Source organism: Puma concolor, chromosome A1 (genome assembly GCF_028749965.1).
Source record: "Puma concolor isolate L17-30 chromosome A1, mPumCon1.1.hap2, whole genome shotgun sequence".
Classification (NCBI taxonomy): Eukaryota; Metazoa; Chordata; class Mammalia; order Carnivora; family Felidae; genus Puma; species Puma concolor.
The window spans coordinates 111,278,982-111,300,051 of record NC_141667.1 but is presented as its reverse complement, the minus strand read 5'-3'; the positions used below and the strand labels follow the sequence as shown (position 1 = coordinate 111,300,051).

At 45.5% G+C, this 21,070-nt stretch overlaps 1 long non-coding RNA gene and 1 pseudogene across 1 annotated transcript in view; one reads left to right on the top strand and one right to left on the bottom strand.

Moving 5' to 3' along the window:
• LOC147584364 (uncharacterized) overlaps positions 1-21,070 on the top strand; it is a 158,620-nt gene that overhangs the window by 17,335 nt on the left and 120,215 nt on the right. The gene's annotated exons all lie outside the window — the stretch shown is intronic.
• Positions 12,924-13,018, bottom strand: LOC112861832 (U6 spliceosomal RNA; annotated as a pseudogene).

Below are 21,070 nucleotides of genomic sequence, written 5' to 3'. Positions count from 1 at the left end.
TGTCCAACTTCAGCTCAGGTCATGGTCTCACTGTTCGTGTGTTCGAGCCCCACATCGGGCTCTCTTAGAGCCTGGAGCCTGCTTCAGATTCTGTGTCTCCCTCTCGCTTTGCCCCTCCCCTGCTCATGCGCTCTCTCTCTCTCTCTCTCTCTCTCTCTCAAAAATCAATAAACATTAAAAAAAAGAAGAAGAATGAAATCTTAAGAGGATTCTGCTCCCTGTACTTTGATCTCTCCTCTAAGCCAGTTGTTTGCAACACTGGCTACACATTGGAATAACTCAGGAGAAGTTGTAAAAATCCTGATACCAAGGCCATTCCCCCGACCAATTAAGTCAGACTCTGGGTGGGGTAAGTGGAGTGCTGGTAAAAGTTTAATAACTGGCTCCTTAGGAAAAAAAAAAAAACAAAACCCATGCATATATATACATCCCTAAATTTATTATAAATTTTACTGATACAAAGAATGTGTAGCCTACCACTTACAAACGATCATAAAATAGACAGTACTCTTTTTTTTTAATGTTTTTTTTTTTTTCAGAGATAGAGACAGAGCATGAGTGGGGGAGGGGCAGAGAGAGAGAGAGAGAGAGAGAGAGAGAGAGAGAGAGAAAGACACAGAGTCTGAAGAGGCTTCAGGCTCTGAGCTGTCAGCACAGAGCCTGATTCGGGGCTCGAACTCACAAGCCGTGAGATCATGACCTGAGCTGAAGTCAGACACTTAACTGACTGAGCCACCCAGGCGCCCCTAGACAGTACTCTTTATTATAGAATGTTCTTTAGGCCATTGATTCTCAGATAATGCTTTCCTTTTTTCTTTTTTTCTGAGCTCTTGTGTCTGTAGTTAGCTTATGGCTGTGATTCGACTGTGATTTCACACAATCAGACTGCACACGAATGCTTGGTTACTGTCCAAACTCACCCATTGACTCATGGATGTGATTCCATCATAAATGTTAGTTGACATTTTCGTTTACGTTGACAAAGAAGATGAACACGAAACAACAAAGATATATGTTGGAACTTCACTTGTTCATCAGTGACACAAGAGACTTCTTTGCTGATGAGGCCTTAGTTTTCAAATACTGGAAGAATAGTTCCTTAATTTTCTATGCCATTCACCATGTGACATTTAGAGATACGATACACTTTTAAGTTTAATTTGTATTTTTAACCTCTCACCTGTCCCTTTCATAAGTCTAGACCAGGGCTTGGCTAAGTTTTTCCAGTAAAGAAACAGATAGTAACTATTTTCTGTTCTGTGGACCACAAAAGGTCTTTTTCTCCTTGCCCCCCTTTTTATTTTTATTTCTATTTTTTTAATGTTTAATATTTATTTTTGTGTGAGAGAGAGAGAGAGAGAGAGAGAGAGAGAGAGAGAGAGAGAGAACAAGAGCGCATGCACAAGTAGGGAAGGGGCAGAGAGAGAGGGAGATACAAAATCCAAACTAGGCTCAGGCTCTGAGCTGTTAGCATAGAGCCTGACGCAGGGGTTGAACTCACAACTGTGAGATCATGACCTGAGCTGAAGTTGGATGCTCAATAGACTGAGCCACCCAGACGCCCTTGTGCCCCCCCCTTTTTAAAAAAAAATTTTTTTTAACGTTTATTTATTTTTGAGACAGAGAGAGACAGCGCATGAATGGGGGAGGGTCAGAGAGAGGGAGACACAGAATCGGAAAAAGGCTCCAGGCTCCGAGCTGTCAGCACAGAGCCTGACGCGGGGCTTGCACTCACGGACCGCGAGATCATGACCTGAGCCAAAGTTGGCCGCTCAACCGGCTGAGCCACCCAGGCGCCCCTGCGCCCCCTTTTTAAAACAATCTTTAAAAATGTAAAAACTCATGAGTCATGCAGAAACAGACTGTAGGCCAGTCTTGGCCTGTGCACTATAGTATGCCCATCCCTAATCCAGACATCAACACAGCAAATCAAGCCCTGATTTATAGTATTTGCTGATTCCTGTGGTGTAAAGATTCCATAAGCCACCAGTGTGACAGCACTGAATGTGGAGCTGGGCAGAGATGCATGACGACACATCATTAGGTAGTGTTTCCACAATTCAGGTGCAACAGACAATCCCAAGAGCATAGACAGTAGTCTAATAATCAGAAAGTGATGAATGTTGAGTATTTACCACCTTTATTTTATTTTTTAAAACTTTTAAAGTGATTTTTTAATGTTTTATTTATTTTGAGGGGGGGAAGGGGGAGAGAGAGAGGGAGAGAGAGAGAATCCAAAGCAGGTTCCTCGCCCAGTGCAGAGCTCAGTGCAGGGCTCCAGCTCATGACTGTGAGATCATGACCTGTGCCCAAATCAAGAGTCGGATGCTTAGCTGACTGAGCCACCTAGGTGCCACAAATACCTCTATTTTTAATAAGACTCATTTATTTGTGTGCTTATATAATCTTTTTTTGCATAGTGGCTGTGTTTAACAACTGGCTTTGGAAATGTAGCATTTTCTTGTGAGCTGGGAAGAATTGGCTCTGGTACACCAATAGATGGGATTCAGGTGTCTTTCTGTGAGGGGAGGGTATTTTTTTTTTTTTTTTTTTTTTACTGTTTTATTTATTTTTGAGACAGAGAGAGATAGAGCGTGAGCAGGGGAGGGGCAGAGAGAGAGGGAGACACAGAATCCGAAGCAGGCTCCAGGCTCTGGGCTGTCAGCACAGAGCCTGACGCGGGGCTTGAACTCACAAACCGTGAGATCATGACCTGAGCCGAAGTCGGATGCTTAACCGACTGAGCCATCCAGGTGCCCCGGGGAGGGTATTTTTTTAATAGACTTTATTTTTTAGAGCTGTTTTAGGTTCACAGTAATATTGAGCAGAAATTACAGAGATTTCCCGTTTACTCTCTGCCCCCACACGTGCATAGTCTTCCTTTTATTATCAACACCCCCCAGAAGGGTGCTGCATTTATTACGGTTGATGAACCTCCACTGTCACCTCATTATCACCCAGAGTCCATGGTTTACATTACAGTTCACTCTTGGTGTTGTACATTCTATGGGTTGGACAAATTTATAATGACACATATCCACCATTATAGTATCATAAAGGGTAGTTTCGCTGCCCTGAAAATCCTCTGTGCTCTGCCTCCTCACCCCTCCCTCCCCTCTCCACACCCCCTGGCAACCACTGATTTTTTTTTTTTTTTTACACTGTCTTCATAGTTTTGCCTTTTCTGAAAAGTCATATAGTTGGGCTTATACAGTATGTAGCATCTCAGTTGACTTCTTTCACTTGGCAATCTGCATTCTGCCTCTGCCTTTCCCAGTAGTCAACTCCTGGTCTTGTCGCACCTGAGTTATTGCCACTCTGCCAGCCTAACGGAGCCTCCTGTGGTCACCTGCTCTAATTAACCACCATGCCTTCTCTTCTGCCGACACAGGTAAGTCAGCAGCCTCAGTCTTGATTATTTATTTGCAACTCCAGGGCTGCACTCCCCCATCTTCCTCCTGGAACTAGTGTCTGGCACAGTCCATACACAATAGATATTAGAAGAACGAGCTTTCCAAGGACAATCCAGTTTCTACCACGGCTCTGTAGGCAGGCGAAGCCAGGTCATGGAGGCCTATCATGAAAGTCATTTACGTATTTGATCTCAGATCCATCATCTACCTTCCCCACTTTGAACCTCGACATACTGACCTCCTGCAAGCTTCCTTGTCACCTGGCTTTGGAGATAGTGTGGTCTGTGGAAGACTGGCGAGCAACGGGAGAAAAGGAGCCAGAGTATTCCCCACTTTTTCTTCCTGCCCTGGGTGGTGTCACTGCAGTGTCTGTGCCCTGTTCCACACTCCAGCTCCTACTTACCAGTGCCTTCTGTGATCGTAGCTTCCTGGATAGCCCCGGCTCCGGGGCTCTGCTCTTCTCTGGCCCCAGGTACTGGCTCCCACTTGTGCTCATTTGCCTTACCATCCCTTTCACCTCGTTCAACATCTTTGTAACAACTCCGCAGCATTCCTTCTCTTGAGGTTCTTTCTTAGCAGGACCTTGTCAGATTCAGTTTGATACGCTTGGCTGAGGATTCTGGGCTTCATGCTTAATGGAGGGTGGTAGGACAATGCTGAAGGTTTCTGAGGAGGAAATGGATATGATCAAATGGGTCTTTTAGGAGGATTCATTTAGCAGAGGTGGAAGGAATGGACTATAGGATCTATGGATCCCTGGAAGATGTGTAGATAACCTTACGAATCTGTGGATATTCTACAACTGTATACAAAATTTTGTGTATATGTGTGTAAGTGTAAGTGAATTTTTTCTGTGGAGGGAGGCCATGCTTTTCATCACATTCTCTGTGAGATTCTAATTGTGTTAAGAACTACTGGGCTAGAAGTAGGGAGGCCAGTTAGGAAGCTAAGTAGTTTAATGTGTCACTGAGGGTTCTGGCAAAAAACAGCATTCACCTGAGAATGTTCCGGTGGCGGTCTTAAAGAAGAGAGTGCATTCAGAAATATGGGCAGGGTTAGATGAATGAGCAAGAAGCATCGGGGCACCCAGAGATCAGCATCAGTAGGAAGCTATCAGCCCCCCCTGCCCCCCGCCCAAGGACTATAGGGCAAGGGGATGAGACTGAATGAAGGGGGCCCAGGACAGCTGGAACCCCGGAGGAGAGGCCACTCTGTGGAGCAGGAGTGCTGGAGGGATCAGCCTCTTCAGAAATGGGGGATCAAAGCAGGGAGCCAGGAAGGAAGGCACATGCTGGCCTTTGTCCTCCCACTCTCTGATCGACTATCATCAGGGCCTCCCCATGGTTTCTAATCACCAAGGTTTAGAGAGGCTAACCTTCCAAGTGAAGCTGGGTGATGTGATCAGCAGGGCCAGAGCAGGGCAGCAAGTGTGGGTAAATGGATGGACTGAGAGCAGTGTCCCAGAAAATAAATAACACACAGAGAACATGTTACTTAGAACTTCTAGAATTGTCGAAAAGGGACTCGACAGAGTTGGATCTGACTTCTGACTGATTTCTGACAAATCACTGTCTGATTTCTGAATTCTCCTTTTTATCAGACTGTCCTACACTAGGTTGGCCCTACCCAGCGACACCAAATAAAGAGAAGCAAATATAGAGGATTTTGTTGTTGTTGTTAACTTTGTCCTTCCACTACTTATAAGCTCTTTGACATTGGAAGTCACAGAATGTCCCTGAGCCTTCCTCATCCATAAAGTCTGAAAGTTGCATTTGATGTTCTCTGTGGTGCCTTCTGGCTTGAAAGTTTAATGATGCTGTAAGGGGGGCTTTGGCTTCCTTCCTGTGCAGGGCGTTCAGTGTTCTGGCTCCTTCCAAATAGGTGAGCAACCTTCCCTTGCCTGCCATCATCTGTGAAGCCTGGAGACCAGCAAAGGCAGCAAGTACCCTGTCCCTCTGAGGAGCCGACTGCAGGCTGTTAGCATTTTATCGACTTTGGCTGTGCTGTTAGTTTTTAGGATTCGTAGTGAGATTCTTTCATAGATGTTTGAGTCAAAGTGTTCCCTGGGCCGAAGGAGCATGGTTTTGAAGATATGTTTGCATTCTGTCTGTGTTCTAGAGAGGCCTAATATAAAGAAACAACCCAGCAACTCTGCTTGGGAGGGATTGGGGAGAGTTGCTGAAAGGAGCTTGCTTTTGTACGCGTTTCAGAGATTTAATTTTATTAGCCGATGCAAATGATCTGTTCCACACATGTAAAACAAAAGGACAAGAAAATGATCCCTGTGTCAACATCAGGATGTCTGACTTAAAATCCCATTCAAATAACTCCCTAAAAATGATCAGACACTGAATACATTATTTTTCTGACTTTGACAAAACCAGTCTGCACAAAGAAGCGGCCCCATGAGGTTATGGATAAACCAGCCACGTTAAAACTCCGGCATTTTCATGTCAGTCACAGATTTTCTTAAGGGCCAACTCACTGTTTAAGGACTAATGTGTTTGGAGAGGGGAAAAAAATCGCACTGTGTTATTAGGCAGAATCCCCTTTATATACAGGGATTGGATCAGTTTGACCCTGACTGTGTTGCCTGCTTTATTGTCCTACTTCAAACACGGGGCCCTGGGCATCATCTTAAGGAAGGGCTGATTGAACTGTCGGCCTGACACTTGTCAGCTGTGGATAATACGGGTTTCAGTCCGTCATGCTCACACATAAATGAACCATGACAGAGATAGACTGTTGAATAGAAAAAGCAGTTTTACTGTGGATAACCTTTCTTGAATAAATGCAACAAATAATAAAGTCTGAAAAAGGGGACATGTACCTTAGGAGAGCAGTGACGTTCCGAACCAAATGGTTATTATCTTTTGGGGCCCTCAAAAATTGCCCATCTATTAGAGCATGTGATGGAGAGAAAAGGGAGAAGTGCTATATGATTATAAGAAAAATGACGGCAGTTGAGTCCATGCAGCCTTCAGTGTGATAGCACATAACAAAACCCCCGTTCCAGCTCACCGGGGTTAAAAAAGGAGGCATTGTTTGCGTACCAAATGGACTCCACAATTGTTTGTAGAAGATGGTGGCACACATCTTAATTATAACGGCAGAAAAAGAATCTGAAACTATTTCTCTCCAACGTCTCTCCCTTTTCATTTAAAAAGAAAAAGAACTCCCCGCAGAAATGGCGGAAATTCTACATTTCAATCAAGATGGTCCAAAGAATGATTTGAATTTACAGGCCTGTAATTGGAACAAATTGGAAACAAAAGAAGAGCTGGTTGAAGCCACGTGATGTGGCCACAGTGCTACTATGTACAGTAGTCTGCTAGGAAAAAAAAATCATGTTTCTTTAAAGCGAAGCTAACTCTGCTGCAAAGCTCCAAGCAATTTGCATAAATGTCTCTACCATGATTTTTTTTTTATTTATGGGCCCTAAGTTTCTAATTAAATACTAATTAATACTATCACCAGAATTGTCTCCCATCCCCAGCTCTTCATAGCTTTGTCACTTTGATTAATGCATAGTCATTTATTAACTTATTTAACAAGCCAGGGTGCCTCATGACAAACTAGATTAAATTATCCTCATAACAGTCTCATTACTGAAAAAAAGGGAGTTTTAAACTTAATAAAAATTATCCTCAATAACGTTAAAGCTTTTCCACCGCACCCTTAAAAGATAGAAATAGGTTTCTTTTTTGATTTATAATATATGGAGTTGTATAAAGCATCCATTAATAAAATTTATAAGTTCATTTAAGCTTGCACATTACAGTAGTGCTGTAGCCTTGGGTGCTTATTATTTAACTTTTGCTGTAGTTATGAAGATAATTAATGTCCTGACCAGACAGGGACTAAAATACCCACTAGAATGAGGTAATTAGAGACATAAATAATGTTTAGGTTCTTGTGTGCTGCTTTCTAAATTAATTGTTTTGTTTTCCACCCAAACTTGATAAAGAAGAAAATAAGAGTTTACCAAGGAAGCGTACGGTGAAGGTGAGGTGTTTGTTTCTGGCGGATCTAGAAACTGTTAAGAAGCCTCACGGTGTCTGGCCTGGAGGAGGGAGCTGGGTGTGCCGGGGCATTCAGCGCTTCCCCGGGAAACCGTGGGCCCTCCTTGCTCTCTGGCGCCCTCCAGTGGTAAGGTCCTGGAGGCGAGCACACTTTGCCGGCCTGCGGATCAGTGGACCCCGGAAGCCCAAGGGGGTGAGTCAGAAATGGGAACTGAAGGAAGTGTCTTCATACAGCGATGGTGTAAGCTTCTCAGTCAGACTCGGAGGAGGAGAGCCCCCGGGGGGGGGGGGGGGGAGCCGAACAAGTCTATGGCAGCAGATCTTTCATGCTGACGAGGCAGAACATGGGAAGCTGTGGCAGAGGTCCTGCTGGTCTCATAACAAGTATGTGTCAAGACATTAGAACATATGTGGAGCGCTGACCCGCGGTGGGGTGTGTTACCATAGGCATGCAGCACATCCTTGGGCTTATTCTGTTCTCGTTTTCGGTTTCTTGCTAAGATAGCACTCTCGTTGAGATTCCTAGGTAATCTGGCAGGAGAGCGGTGGAAATGCATGCACCGATGGAAACGTGTCTGTTACTTGAGCTTCCTTATGGCCTGTGGTGTCTCGAGTCTTTGGGTGGGGGTGTCGGAAAGGGGCACTAGCTCCCTTGTTGCAGGTAGAGAGCTGACGCTCTGTATGGATATCCCTTCATTTTCGAAGCCCTTTGACAGCATGCTGAGTCCCTCCAGAATCCTGTGAGATCAGAGGGAGGGCCTCTCACTGTGGTTGCTGAGGAGCCACGTGGTGCCTTGGATCCACACAGTGACCCATTGGTTACTCCAGCCCTGGGAAGAGCGCCTGGTTCCTTTCCTTTTGGTTTCCGGTGTCCCCCCCCCCCCCCCGCCCCCGCACTGCTGCACCACCCCTCCATTTCTTCTCTCTCATGCCCTCCTTCTCCCTCTCACCTTTCCTTTTAGTCCTTGATTCAGAGCAGAGATAACAATAGCTCTACCTGTTCATGTACAAAAATAGCTCACTTGTCAGAGCCGCACGGGGACCGGTGCCTCAAAAACTCTGTAAGTGGAAGAATGGTTCAGAGAATTTTCTTCAGGTTTAGAGTGTTCCGTGGTCACTGCCATCTCTAGCTCACGACCCATCCCCGGGAGGTAAGTGGATGGCAAACGTCCCCATTATTTATAACCCTTGTTTAGCATTGATTAAGATTTCCATCTTGGCAAACCTATTAGTAGAGACCTATCAGTAGACGTGGCTTTGGCCCAAAATAGATCAACATTAGGCCAGACCTCAGGTCCCTGATTTCCTTAGTTTCCCCCTGGCAACTTTGAGTCCAGTGTACTAAGTACCCGGCTGGCCCAGTATTCATTTTGGGCAAGTGGGCCAAATTAAGTTAAGCAGAGCCCCTAAGAACCACGTGAGATGTCCTAGGTTAATTAAAATAAAGTACAGTAAGGGAAGAGCTCATGGTCAACACAGGAGGGTGAGAGCCCAGGGGGCTCTTATTCCTGCCTAGGTCCTTCCATTTGTGTCTCCCTGGGCTTTATCATGATGGCCTGAGATGTGGAGTGGCAGAGGGGGGATGGTGGCAAGATGAGAGGGAATTAAGGATTAAGGATGCACAGTTGGGAAAAATAGAGAAGTAACTGTTTTCAGTGGTTCTCAAACTTTTATGGGCAAAACAATGCAGTTTCTCTGGCTCTGGTTTCAGAGTTTCTGATGCCATCTGTCTGAGGCCCAGGAGTCTGCATTGCTAATAGGCCTGTGACTCTGATGTAGGGGTCAGTCCGTGGACCCCTGGTTATAAAATATTGGTCTAGGTAGGGGGGTACAAAGAGAAGATGGAAGAACTGACAGGAGGGGAGAGAATTTTGCCCGAATCATCTTCACCTCTCTGAGAAAGTGCCATAGTTGTTATGTGTCCTTCTAAAGGCCCAGCTTACCTGGGGATGCGTCTCCAGGTGACAGGTGGCAGGCAGGGGGCAGGGAATGGACAGATGTGAAAGATCCCCTCACCAGAGGAGTGTTTGGTCACAAGCACATCTCCTTAGCTCTCCCCAGCACGTCTGCTAAGTGTTTGCCCTGTCCTCCTTATTGCATCCACCGCAATCAAAATTCGTCACTCCCCTGTCCACCTCTTCCTTCTGACAGCCGAGGAATCCTTCTGTGAGGGGAAGTCTGAAGGAGATGGGGGTGCAGTAGGACCCTGAGCCCAGGCTGCTCCAAGCATCTGGGGAAAGAGAAGACTGTCTGGAGGGGCCCTAATGCCTCCCTCCACAGCACCCCCACCCCCTCCCAGAATAGGGAAGGTGAGGCATGGGCTTTGATTAAGCTGTCTCAGGCGCACATGGCCTAAGTCAGGCTGGGGTCAGCTGCGCAGTGTCTGGCTTCTGAAGGCCAGTCTGTTGGGCGGGTCGGTGTGCGACAGGTGCTGTGAGAGCAAGTGTTCCTCACACCGCTTCAGAACTGAGCACACGCTCAGCGGGGACCTCCTGACCCACTGGGTTTTCTCCACGTGCTCCTCATGCCTTTACCACGATGCAGGCGGGGTGGTGGGTGTGACACATGTGTACACAGTTCAGCACAACAAACACTACTGGGTCACAGGCAAGTGCCAGGCGCTGTGCTGGGCACTGGTGATACAAAGATGAAGGAAGTTTTCTTTCCAGTTGGCTTGACTGTGCTCCCAGAGGCTATCAGCGATGTTGCCCTGAGGGGAAAGGCTAAGTCTGGAGAGGTCACCTGGGGCTCAGCCGGTTCCCCAGCTTCATGCAGCCACCTGGTATAGAAAGGGAGCCTCATGGCTAGATGGATTCAGGTTTGGTTTGCAGGGTGAATGTGACTGAGGGAAAAAAGTGACAGGGCTTAGGACTGTGGCTCTCAGACTGGGGTGTGCAAACCTCCAGGGACTGTGTGAGACAACCCACCCGGAATGAGCCGAGAATACCAAAGCTCTTACTATATTGGTCATTCAAAATCTTGTCATATATGCCTTTCTATTTTTGTGGAATGTTCTAAAATGAAGGAAGGTCAGTACAGGAGTAAACTTTATGCAATTTATGAAGGAAGGAAGGAAGGAAGGAAGGAAGGAAGGAAGGAAGGAAGGAAGGAGGAAAGGGAGTGAGGAAGGAAGGAATGTCAGAGATAGGTGGTCAGTTATGTTTCTTGTTTCACGTTGGATGTGTATCATGAAATGAACTGACAGGTCATGGGTTAGAGTACTGCCAAAAGAGTGGCTCAAGCTCTGGGTCCTGGAGTCTGGGCTGGAAGGAGAAGGAAGCAAAACCTGGAGGGAGCCGAGAAGATGGGGAATGTGGAGAGAATGGGGGATGGCAGAGCTCCAGCTGATGCAAAGTCAGAGTTAGTGGATTTAAGGGAACGAGGTCTCAGGGGAGGAAGATGAGATCAGAGAGCCGGAGGAGGACTGAAACTGCCTCGGGTGGAACAAGGCGGGTGATTCAAAAACCACCTTGTAAAACAGGGCAGGGAGGGAAGGAAGGGGAGTGGGGGCCGGTGCAGTGGATGTACTGTCCACTTGGACATTAACGTGCCTGACTTGATGGCAGATTGCAGGATAGAAAAAAAGATGGTAAGCCACTAAGGTGCCTTTAGAAGGTCTGTGGGGGGTAGTGGTGGGCAACCAAGTGGCACAGGGAGGGAAGGAGGGATTGACTTGAAGGAAAATGAGTAAAGGTCTCTTTGAGGAGAAAGGAGGACAGATCTGGGAGTCTGGGAAGAGTGGAGAGGAAGGAGCAGTGCCCAGGCTCCAAAGGAAGCAGGAAAAGAAAGTTCCCTACCCCTAGGCTAATACTGAGGAGGTTGCTTATCATGGAACAGAGTTCCAGAGGATTAGAATCAGGCGTGCAGTGGAAGTAGGTGTTGGAGGAGGGGAGGGGAGCAGGCTGGAAGGAACCCTGCCCGCACTGGTCAAGGCTTGGCCTTCTCCACCAGGGGGGTGGGGCAGGGGCCTGTTTGGTGGGTTGCAGAATGAACTTTGAAATCATAGGTGGCATTTTAAAAAAAGGAATATACAAATGTCTTTTTCGTTCAAAACCACAAAATATGTTATCTATGGACATGCACAGTGACAGCCATAAACCATCCTGTACCTTGTCAACTGAAACCCATAACCTGTTCTTTAGTTTTCAGTTTCTCTGACCTTATTGGTGAGAATCATGCTTTGAACTTCTGGTAACAGTTCATTAGTGGTGATCATGCGCGATCTGAGGCATCAGAACATGCTACCTCCATGCCACCTTCACCCACCGTGCCCATGCCAGGCTCCTCCTCCTCTTCGGGGTCTTCGAGATCACTTGTGCTCGGTTTCACACAGCAGGGAAGCAGCCCTTAGTACCTTAATAGTGCCGACAGTGCCTTTCCGGCCCTAGCCGCAAAATCTCGGAGCGAAGCATCACAACCAACTTCGGAATGGTTTTGCCTAATGTTCTCAGCTGTCAAGGGCCCTTCTGGTGTTCTTGGCAAGGTTATTGCAGACAGTGTGAATGTTTTCAAGAATAATTTCTGCATTGGTTTTTGAAATCTTCATTCATTGGATTTAGTGAGTCCAAAGGTGAAACACATGGAAGCCAAGCCCAGCCACCTCCTTAGCAAGATGCCTTCTTCAAAACCAGCTGTAGCAGTCCCCAGTTGCATCGGGAATGCTTCCTTTTCATTCACTGTACCTCAGTTGTCCCGCCAGACTGCAGCATGGCTGTTGTATCTGAACATTTGCCATATGCTCATTCAGTTCTCCCTCTTCATCCTCACTAGCAGCAACCTTTCTTGAATACATTTTTCAGCTTGTGACTCATCACCTTTCCCTTTCAAGAGCGAGGAATCATCTTTGGTCTCAATGAATTCTACTTTTCTGAGGCCAAATATCTTCAAGATTTAGGGTCAGCCCCTCTCCAAACACCTGCAAATGCATTTAAAAATGGGTCAGTTCCAGGGTAGAGTTTTTCTTTTATGATACCAAATGTATTCATAATACATTATGCAGGTGTTTTGATGAGAATCCAGAAACATCTTGAGACACCATATTTCTCAGAAATGTGAGAATTTAAGACCATTGCTGTTCCAACAAGTCTTGTGTATAGAGCTTTTTATTGCATTCATTTGCATTATTTTGTTTACTTCTCAGAACTCTGTCAATTAGTCGCAACTCCATCTCACAGATGAGAATGGAACACAGAGAAAAGTCACCTAAAGTCGCACACTAGGAAGACGGTGGAGCCAGGGCTAGGCCCGGTGTTCTCTACACTAGATCATTCTGCCTTTCAGAATTAAGGGCCAATCAGACAATAAGATCATTCCACAACCAGGCACCTGGCAGGTTAGAGCTGAAAGAGACCCCTTTCTGTATTTAGTTCAAGCCCTACCTTCCTAGATATTCAGTAAATGTATCTAATTAGAAAAAAATGTGAATCGTTTGACTGTATACCTATAAATATTATCCCTGGAAAGAAAAGGAACATTTGGTAAATGTACAAAAGATATGGGAAAAATTTGCATGTTATCCTTGTGGAGGGACCATGTTAATCTTGTCTGTATTGTTCCGGTTTTAGTATACATGCTGCCGAGCACTCTCCAGAATATTTTAAAATGAATATACCACGATAGAAAACACCAAAATGTATCACGTACAGTAAAGGTCAGTATTGTTTTGTGAGACTTTTGTGTTGGTTGCATATATTTGTAGATACTGCGGGTCATGATATAGAATTTATTTCATGCTGTGGATTGTGCTAACAAATGGCGGAAGGCCACTGGTGTGGTAGAAAGAGCATTGGAAAATGGGCTCAGTTGCTGGACTCGAGGCATTGCTCTGCCAGTAACCACCTGCGTGAGCTTGGCCAAGGAACTTAACCCATCAGGGCTCCATTTCTTCATTTTTAAAATGAGAGGGCCGAACTAGATGTTTTTGAGATCCCTTTCCCTAAGATTCTATCATTCTGGTGATTCTCTCATGGCATCGATGAGGCACAAAAGCCTTTGCAGCAAGGAAGGTGGGTGGAGAGAGGTGTCAGGAGCAGCAAGGCAAGCACGAGCCGGGTGCAGACACACAACTTTCCCACAACAGCTGCTGCCCCGGTGCTCATTCTTGCTGCTTGTCATCATGCTGGTAGCACCCCAAGATGTTGCCGCCACGAGGGTGTGAATGATGACCGTGCTTAAATCCAAGTTGGAGCCTGTGGACAGCAGTGGAGGTGAGGACTGCCAAGCACACACACCTGGTACCACTCTTGGCACTGCGAGGTGCTCAGGAGCAGTTCTCGATGACAAGCATGATGAATATTCCAGGGAGGAAGCAAGGGAAAGGCAACCTAAATAGAAAAAGTTGAAACTCAGGAGCCATATTTCCTCTACAGTCTATGCAGCCCTAGAGTAATAAAGGTTTTCCTTAGAAAAAAAGAGGGGAGCAATTTCAGAAAATATGCAATGTGAAATGTTTAGTATCATTCCTTTTCTGGTGTATACTAGCACTTGGTTTTCTGTAAAGAACAGGGACCAGTTATCACTTCCCACTCATTTGATGATAAGATGTAAAGTTAATTTCATGGTGGAGAAACACCCAAGAGATTGCTTGCTTTCCATTAATATAGAAGACATTTTTGACACAAGCACATGGGACGTGTACATGTACGCATACACACATGTACACACAGGAGAGCTGATACATACATTAAATGTCTAAGTTATTAATTGATCTTAAGACAGCATACAACATGACAAGCAACAAGATTATCTGTGTGATATGCACCCACATATAGAAACTGAGAGTGTGTTTTTTTTTTTCTCACATGGAAACGTAATGCCGGAAAACATTCTGCCTTTGAAGAACAAGAGTACAAAGGTGTTCCAACAATTGAAGGTTACAGTTTTGCCCAATTGCTTATTATTCATTGCACTTGGAAATAGGACACGGAGGGGACAATAACCTTTCCCAGCCTGGATCTCTTTAGCATGCTTTAATTTAGTGTTACCCCCTAGGTAAGGTTTAACAAGATGTCTCTGTTGGCCTGCAAAAACAAAACAAAACAAAACAAAAAAACCTGGTTGACAAGAGCCTTGTGTGTCAGGAAGCAGATCAGAAGTGGACTTGGTTGTTGTTAAACACTGTACTTTTAAAGAAGTAGATTAATAATTTAAGGCATTTTAGTACTTGTGGAGAGCCCTGAACTGACAGCTCTAGGGCCCATTGCCTGTCTGCAGCTCAGGTGCATCATGGGTCTAAACATGGAAACAACCCCATAGATGAGACTCTTCCAGTCACTCCAGCTAGACTGAGGAGAAGACACAGCCTGGTGGTTGAGTCTCACCATGACTGTGGCCGTGCGGCAGGCACTTCTGAACAGAGTCGGGAGGAGATGCACTTGCTGGACTCTCCTTTTTGTGTAGGTGACTGGAGAAGTTTAAGAGATGAATACTTTTTGTCATAACCTATTGTGACAGACACTAAACGCATGAGACTACTGTGGAATGTTGTCTTTGGTTGGTCTGTTTACTTCCAAAAGACAAACACAAAATAAAACAAAATCCAAAACCAAAACAAAAAATAACTCCAAACAAAGTCCCAGCCACAGGAAAAAAATACCCAGCCTATACTAACCGAGTGGCCGTTATTTTTGGCTGTGGGCTGGGCTGGTGAGACGCTCTTTGGCCGGCTGTCACTGTGCACAGCCGTCTGACTGGAATTTTCGTGAGCTGGGAAAGGAATGGTTATATTTGGCCTCTGGAAGGGAAGTTGCTGAGATAGAAAGGCAGCTTTGGGTCATAGGGTTTGAGCCCATGCCAAGGGGAGGGGAAGCGGGTCACCCGTTTCCAGCTGAGGAAGTTGGTGGGACAACCAAGCTGAACCCTCTGGTAAGGTTGTGGTGGGGAGCCGACAGGGGAGTGTACCACACATCCGGGCTGGACTGCTGGAGAAGCTTGTTCCGGTCCAGTGAGCCCTGCTGCCCCTGGCTGAGCCGGCCAGGATGGCCAGTGCCTGCAGCACAGGATTCACTGACATCTGTTTTCCTTCGCTTTGCCGCCAGTGCTCAGCGTAGGTTATCTCCTGGTATTGATTCATGGAAGTTTCCGTGTCGTTTACTAGTTATCATTTACACATCCTCTGTTCACTACTAGATCGTGGGTGCTTCTGTTTTACCTTCAGGATCCTCAGAGCTTCCACACACCAGGACATTTAAGAACCAAAACAGCATGAGGTTGCCCCCTTCCCCCCCCCCCGTGCACTCTGGGTTATGTATATATAAAGTAAATGATTAAATCTTCAGTTGTGTTATAAAAAGAATGACACTTGAGTCATGATAGAAAAACAAGATTGTTGTTTATGAATACACCACTGAAATATGCATTTTGTAAGGCTCATTGATTTATTTCCAATTCGAGAAACCACATAGACATACAAAATGGTTCATTAGGTATTCATTATACCTCCTTAGCTGCTTTTATTAGAAGTGCCCCTGGTGCCAATGGCAAGGTTGATGGTTTCAGGGGCTGAGTCAATGCTTGAAGCTCATCAATTTCTCATAGGCAGCTTTGGTTTAAGGTATTTCGATGATTTTATAGAAATGTTTTATCCCATTACGAGCTATAACTTAAACTGTGGTGCGGGGTAGGCACACATTCGATGATAAATGGCTCTGTGTAAGAGATTTCCAATTTGTCAAATCTGCATTAAAGAACTATATTTGAAATTGGTTAGAAGGTTGGGTGAATTCTCCAGATGAAAATGACATTTGTTTTATGGATCCCTCTGAAACAATTCCCCCAGAGTTTTCATTTGAATAAATCGTGTCCAAGTTCAGCACTCCAGAAACAGCTAGCCTGGTAGAGGTGTGTCGGATGCTCTTCTGGTTCCTCCTTTTAGGAAAGAGGGCTCAGTTTTCTGATTTGTAAAGGAGGCAAGACTAGATAACCTGGAGGTATGAATCTTTATACCCTGTCATTCATTTCTTCATTCATTCATTCATTCATTCATTCCACATGTATTTATTGAGTAGGTGTGGGCATGTCCTGTCACTAAAGAAATGGCAACAAAACCTAGACCTCATGCTCATGGAGATGATGTCCTAGGAGAAAGACAATAAACAAAGAAAAACATTTCATAGATTGGTAAGTGCCCTGAAAGCAGCAGAGTATTGTGATGGTAGGTTGTTGGCAGGTGGCCCCGCACCTCTCTGAGAAAGGGTCACTTCAGCTGAGAAGCCACTGGAGTGAACATCTGAAGGAGCAGCATTCCAGGAAGAGGGGCCCGCTAAGGCCATTGTGTGGCACTGCAATAGTGTGCTCAGGGAAGAGAAAGGCCTAAGTTTTTTCTTCATGGGTCTTTTTCCCCCACCTCTGGAGCTGTGAATATTCTGCTGCATGGAAATAATGAGACCAGGGGTGTTGTGGGACATGTGTAGAGTGGAGGGAAGTGAGAGGGAGCCCCAAGATTGGGGTGGATAGCCATGTTAAGGTAGACTAGGGTATGCTGCAGTCATGAATAACTCCACGTCTCACTGCCTTAACCAAACAGGATTTCCCTGCCTATGTCATGGCCTGATTTGTGTCTGATGGTGCCTCTCTCTGCAGGGAAGCAGATTCTTGGTATCATGTGTCTCCACCATCTTGAAGTCCTTTCTTTGCAGCCTCATGACTTGGGAGGGGAGAGTAAGTAGAAGTCTGGATTAAATGTTTTAGGGGCCAGGGATACACTGGCCACTTGACTGGAATCCAGGTTCATGACTCTAAGTATAAGGGAGGCTGGAAGACATGATCTTGCTGTCAGCTGAAGGAGGAGTAGCTGAATTGATAAACAGTCTTGCCCACAAGAAAGGAAGGAGGAAAAGAGGGAATGCATTCCCTATATCCCTAAAGTCCTGCACAGCACATGTTCCTTCATGGCCAGGAGTGCTGGCAAAGGGCTGAGTTTGTCCTCACAATGTCCTTACAATGATGGTTTCTCTCCATCCCACCAGACAATACACAGAGGAGGGGAGAAATATCCTAATCAGCTCTGGTAGGGAACTCACCTAGATGAACCCCCAACTTTAGGCTCAAACTCAGTCATTTCACTGCCTGTTAAGAGTCTGGAGGAGAAGTCGCTTTTGATGTTAGAGACTCCTAACTCCTATTGCCTGGCCTTTCTGGCTTCCTTCTGTCTGATTTCACCCCATGTTAATCCACCCCTGCCGTTCATACCTCAGACCATCCACTCTAGCCAGGCCTGACTTCTTGAGGCTTCCCACTCAGCAGAAAACAGATTTTGTCTCCTGTGTTCTCCCTCTCATTCTCTGGCAATGCCTGAATGCTCCTCTCTATCAAATCCTACCATCCTTCTTAAGGTTTATTTATTTTTGAGAGAGAGAGGCAAAGAGAGAGAGAGAGAGACAGAAAGACAGTGAATCCCAAACAGGTTCCATGCTGTCAGTGCAGAGCCTGACGTGGGGCTCAAACTTAAGAACTATGAGATCATGACCTGAGTCGAAATCAAGAGTCAGATGCCCAACTGACTGAGCCACCGAGGTGTGCCAAATCCTACAGTCCTTCTTATCTTTGTGGAACCTTCCTTGCCTTCTCAGACTTCAATGGAGTATAATCACAAAGAGGCTGTATGTCTCTTCCGTTTAAGCTTCCCATGCTCAGGTGGGTCCCTATTTCCCCCTCTTTTAGAGACATTTCATGCAGATTGCATTGTTTTCTGGATCCCTTTCAACTATTAGACTAGCCTCGATTTTGAAAATGAGGTTTATTTTCAAGTATTAGAAGTCCAGTCCAGTCTAATGTAAACCTTCAGTCTCACCTTCAACTCGGAGTTACCCTAAGTTCAGGGTTGTGCAGTTGAGAAAGAGGGGTTGATTCTCTATTTTCCTTCCCTCTACCTCATTCCCTTGGGGGCTCTTTCAGGATTCAGGTTGGTATTGGTCAGATTAGAGGAAGAGGGGCAAAAAAATAAATCTGACATCAAGAGTCCCTACAGGCTAATATAGAGAGGCCACACAGGGCAGTCCTTTCTAGCAGAGACCATCATCCATTCTCTGCTGGGGTGCATTTTGGGCTACTTTGAAGAACCTACTCTCTCTAATCACATAAACCTCATCCATCCATCTTCTTGCTCTGCTCTACCCACTCTGGCCTTCTTTCCACATCTCGGTGTTGACATGTTCCTTCCTGCCTCAGAGCTTTTGCAGTTTCATCCCTCCAGCTGGGAGCCTCCCTCCCTAACCCCTCCACCAGGTAACTCCTAGTCACCTTTCAAATCTCAGCTCAAGCATCAATTCTCTGGACAAGCCTAACTTGAACTCAGCTCAGGGAAGCCTCCAATCAGGCACTCCCACAGCCATTAATGAAGTCATTGATTATGTACATAGTTGTTTAACATCTGTCTTTCCCACTTGAATGTGGATTCCAAGAGGGCTTGATAAACAGACATTTGTAAGAATACGTGGATTTTCCCAATAAGCTCACAGGCACTATGACGTGCCAAGCAGATAGTAGGTATTCAATAAATACTTGTGGCACTGACATGAAAAGGAAGGCAGGAGCCATCCCTGTTAATCCCTGGATTAGTTATATGACTTAATGGAGAATTGGCTGAAGTGCATTTCTGACCTGACCTATGTCTTATGGGTGTTTCTGAATGTCATTCAAAGAATTGCTGTGTTATCTTTGGTAAGCCAGACCACTCCTCCGCGGACTTCATATTCCAAGGTTCAGGAGGAATATGTAGCAAAGGGACATGGATAATGTGGTCATAGATCCACAGAGTGACGAGTTCTCATAATTTGTCCCTCATTTCCCTTCAGTACACTTGTATCTCTGTCAGCCTAACCAATCCAATCCTTGGTTCCCCAAGCAGGGTCCACCATATGTGCCTTCAACCTGACTTGCATGAAGACTTGTTTTATTAGTCACAATTAGTTGCAGGTGCAAAGACTGAGGGCACAACTAACTGTAGCTGGAATCACCTCCTCACATGTGAAATTAAACACTTGCACACTCAGAATTAGGTTCAAGTGGCTAATTGCACCCGGAAGTAGGTAATTGCAGGTGCAATTAGCTGCAAGTGCAGTTTTTCACCCGAGACTAATTGCTCCCAAAGTAAGGAGATAGGGATTGAAAATTCAGCACCGAATGGATGTGTGGTTATTGCAACCACCTGTGATTTTAATAGTTCCCCCCCCCCAGCCACCCCCCGACTTACAGTATGGTGGCCTCCCTTTGGTCTTTATGAACAGTTAGGTTGCTAAAATGTTTTGTATATCGTTCTGCAGGATTCTTTTTTCAAGTTGGGTTTTCATTCCCTTGCAAAGTACCTCTTCTTGAAGAGTTCTGGAATCCCCAGCTTTTTAAAGGACACATATTTCTCTACAGTGTATCTTCACCTAAAGCCCCATCAGAAATAAGAAATGGTCAATAAGTTGGACCGCTTAGTGGGTGCTAACTTCCAATTAATTTTTGAACACAGTTTCTTGAGGATTGTCATTTGAACATGATGGATGAAAAATTTCTTCACCTCAAGTGAGGAAGAGATGGGCTCTCCAACAAACTACCCAGAAAAGCGTCTTTACTAGCAGGTTCATTCTGACATATTTTTTCCTAATAGCTTTTCTCCAATACCAGTATAGGATTCCACTCAAGAAAACAAAAACCACCATAGTGTGTTAAAGTAATTATAAAATTAAAGCATAATTGGAAAAAAACAATGAATTTTAATTTAAATTGCATTCAATAAAACTAACCAAGGAAACCAAAACTGTTAATACCAGTCCAGAAAGTCTTTTGATCATATGAACATTATTGAGGGAAGGAGTTGATGACCATAGTTGTTTTGACAGAGAGAATTTAATAAAGGCACTTAGTTATATTGGTATTAGCAGGCTGAAGTGGCAAAAAAAGGAACCCTGAGGTATCTCAGAGATAACTGCAGGAAGCACCTACCACCAAAAGGACTGGGGAAACAGAGGCAAGGGGCTGGGTTGTTAGCACCTAGAAGCTTGAAGAAGCTTCTAGAGCAACTGTAGAGCTGTCACATAGACCTCGGGTGGAGAGAAGCTGCCTGATGGCTTACTACCTCAGCAGCTTAGAGGGGGTACCACACAACTGAGAGCCAGAGCTCCAAGGAGAGGACACTGTCCAGCAGTTCCTGGTGCCTTCGGCACTTAGGGGAGAGAGCCTGCAGAGTGGGACCCAGAGCCCTGAGTAGGGCTGCCACCTAGCTAGTACCACACTTGTGAAATGACAGCACGTGTTCGTAATGGGGGAGATGCCTTCAGGGTGTACCCCAGAGCCTGGGGCTTGTGGTCTTGGGTCAGATCAAACCTGGATGCAACATGTCTTTATATAAGATTAGGAAGTGACAGGGGTGCCCGGGTGGCTCATTTTGTTAAGCGTCTGACTCAGTTTCGGCTCAGGTCATGATCTCATGGTTGGTAAGTTTGAGCTCTGTATTGGACTCTGTGCTGACAGCATGGAGCCTGCTTGGGATTCTCTCTCTCTGTCACTCTCTCTCTCTCAATCCCTCTCTCTCTGCTCCTCCCCTGCTCTCTCTCTCTCTCTCTCTCAAAATAAATAAACTTAAAAAAAGTTTTTAAAAAAAGATGGGGAAGTGGCAGCTGCAGAAAAGAATTTCTGGAGAAGGCATGTAGA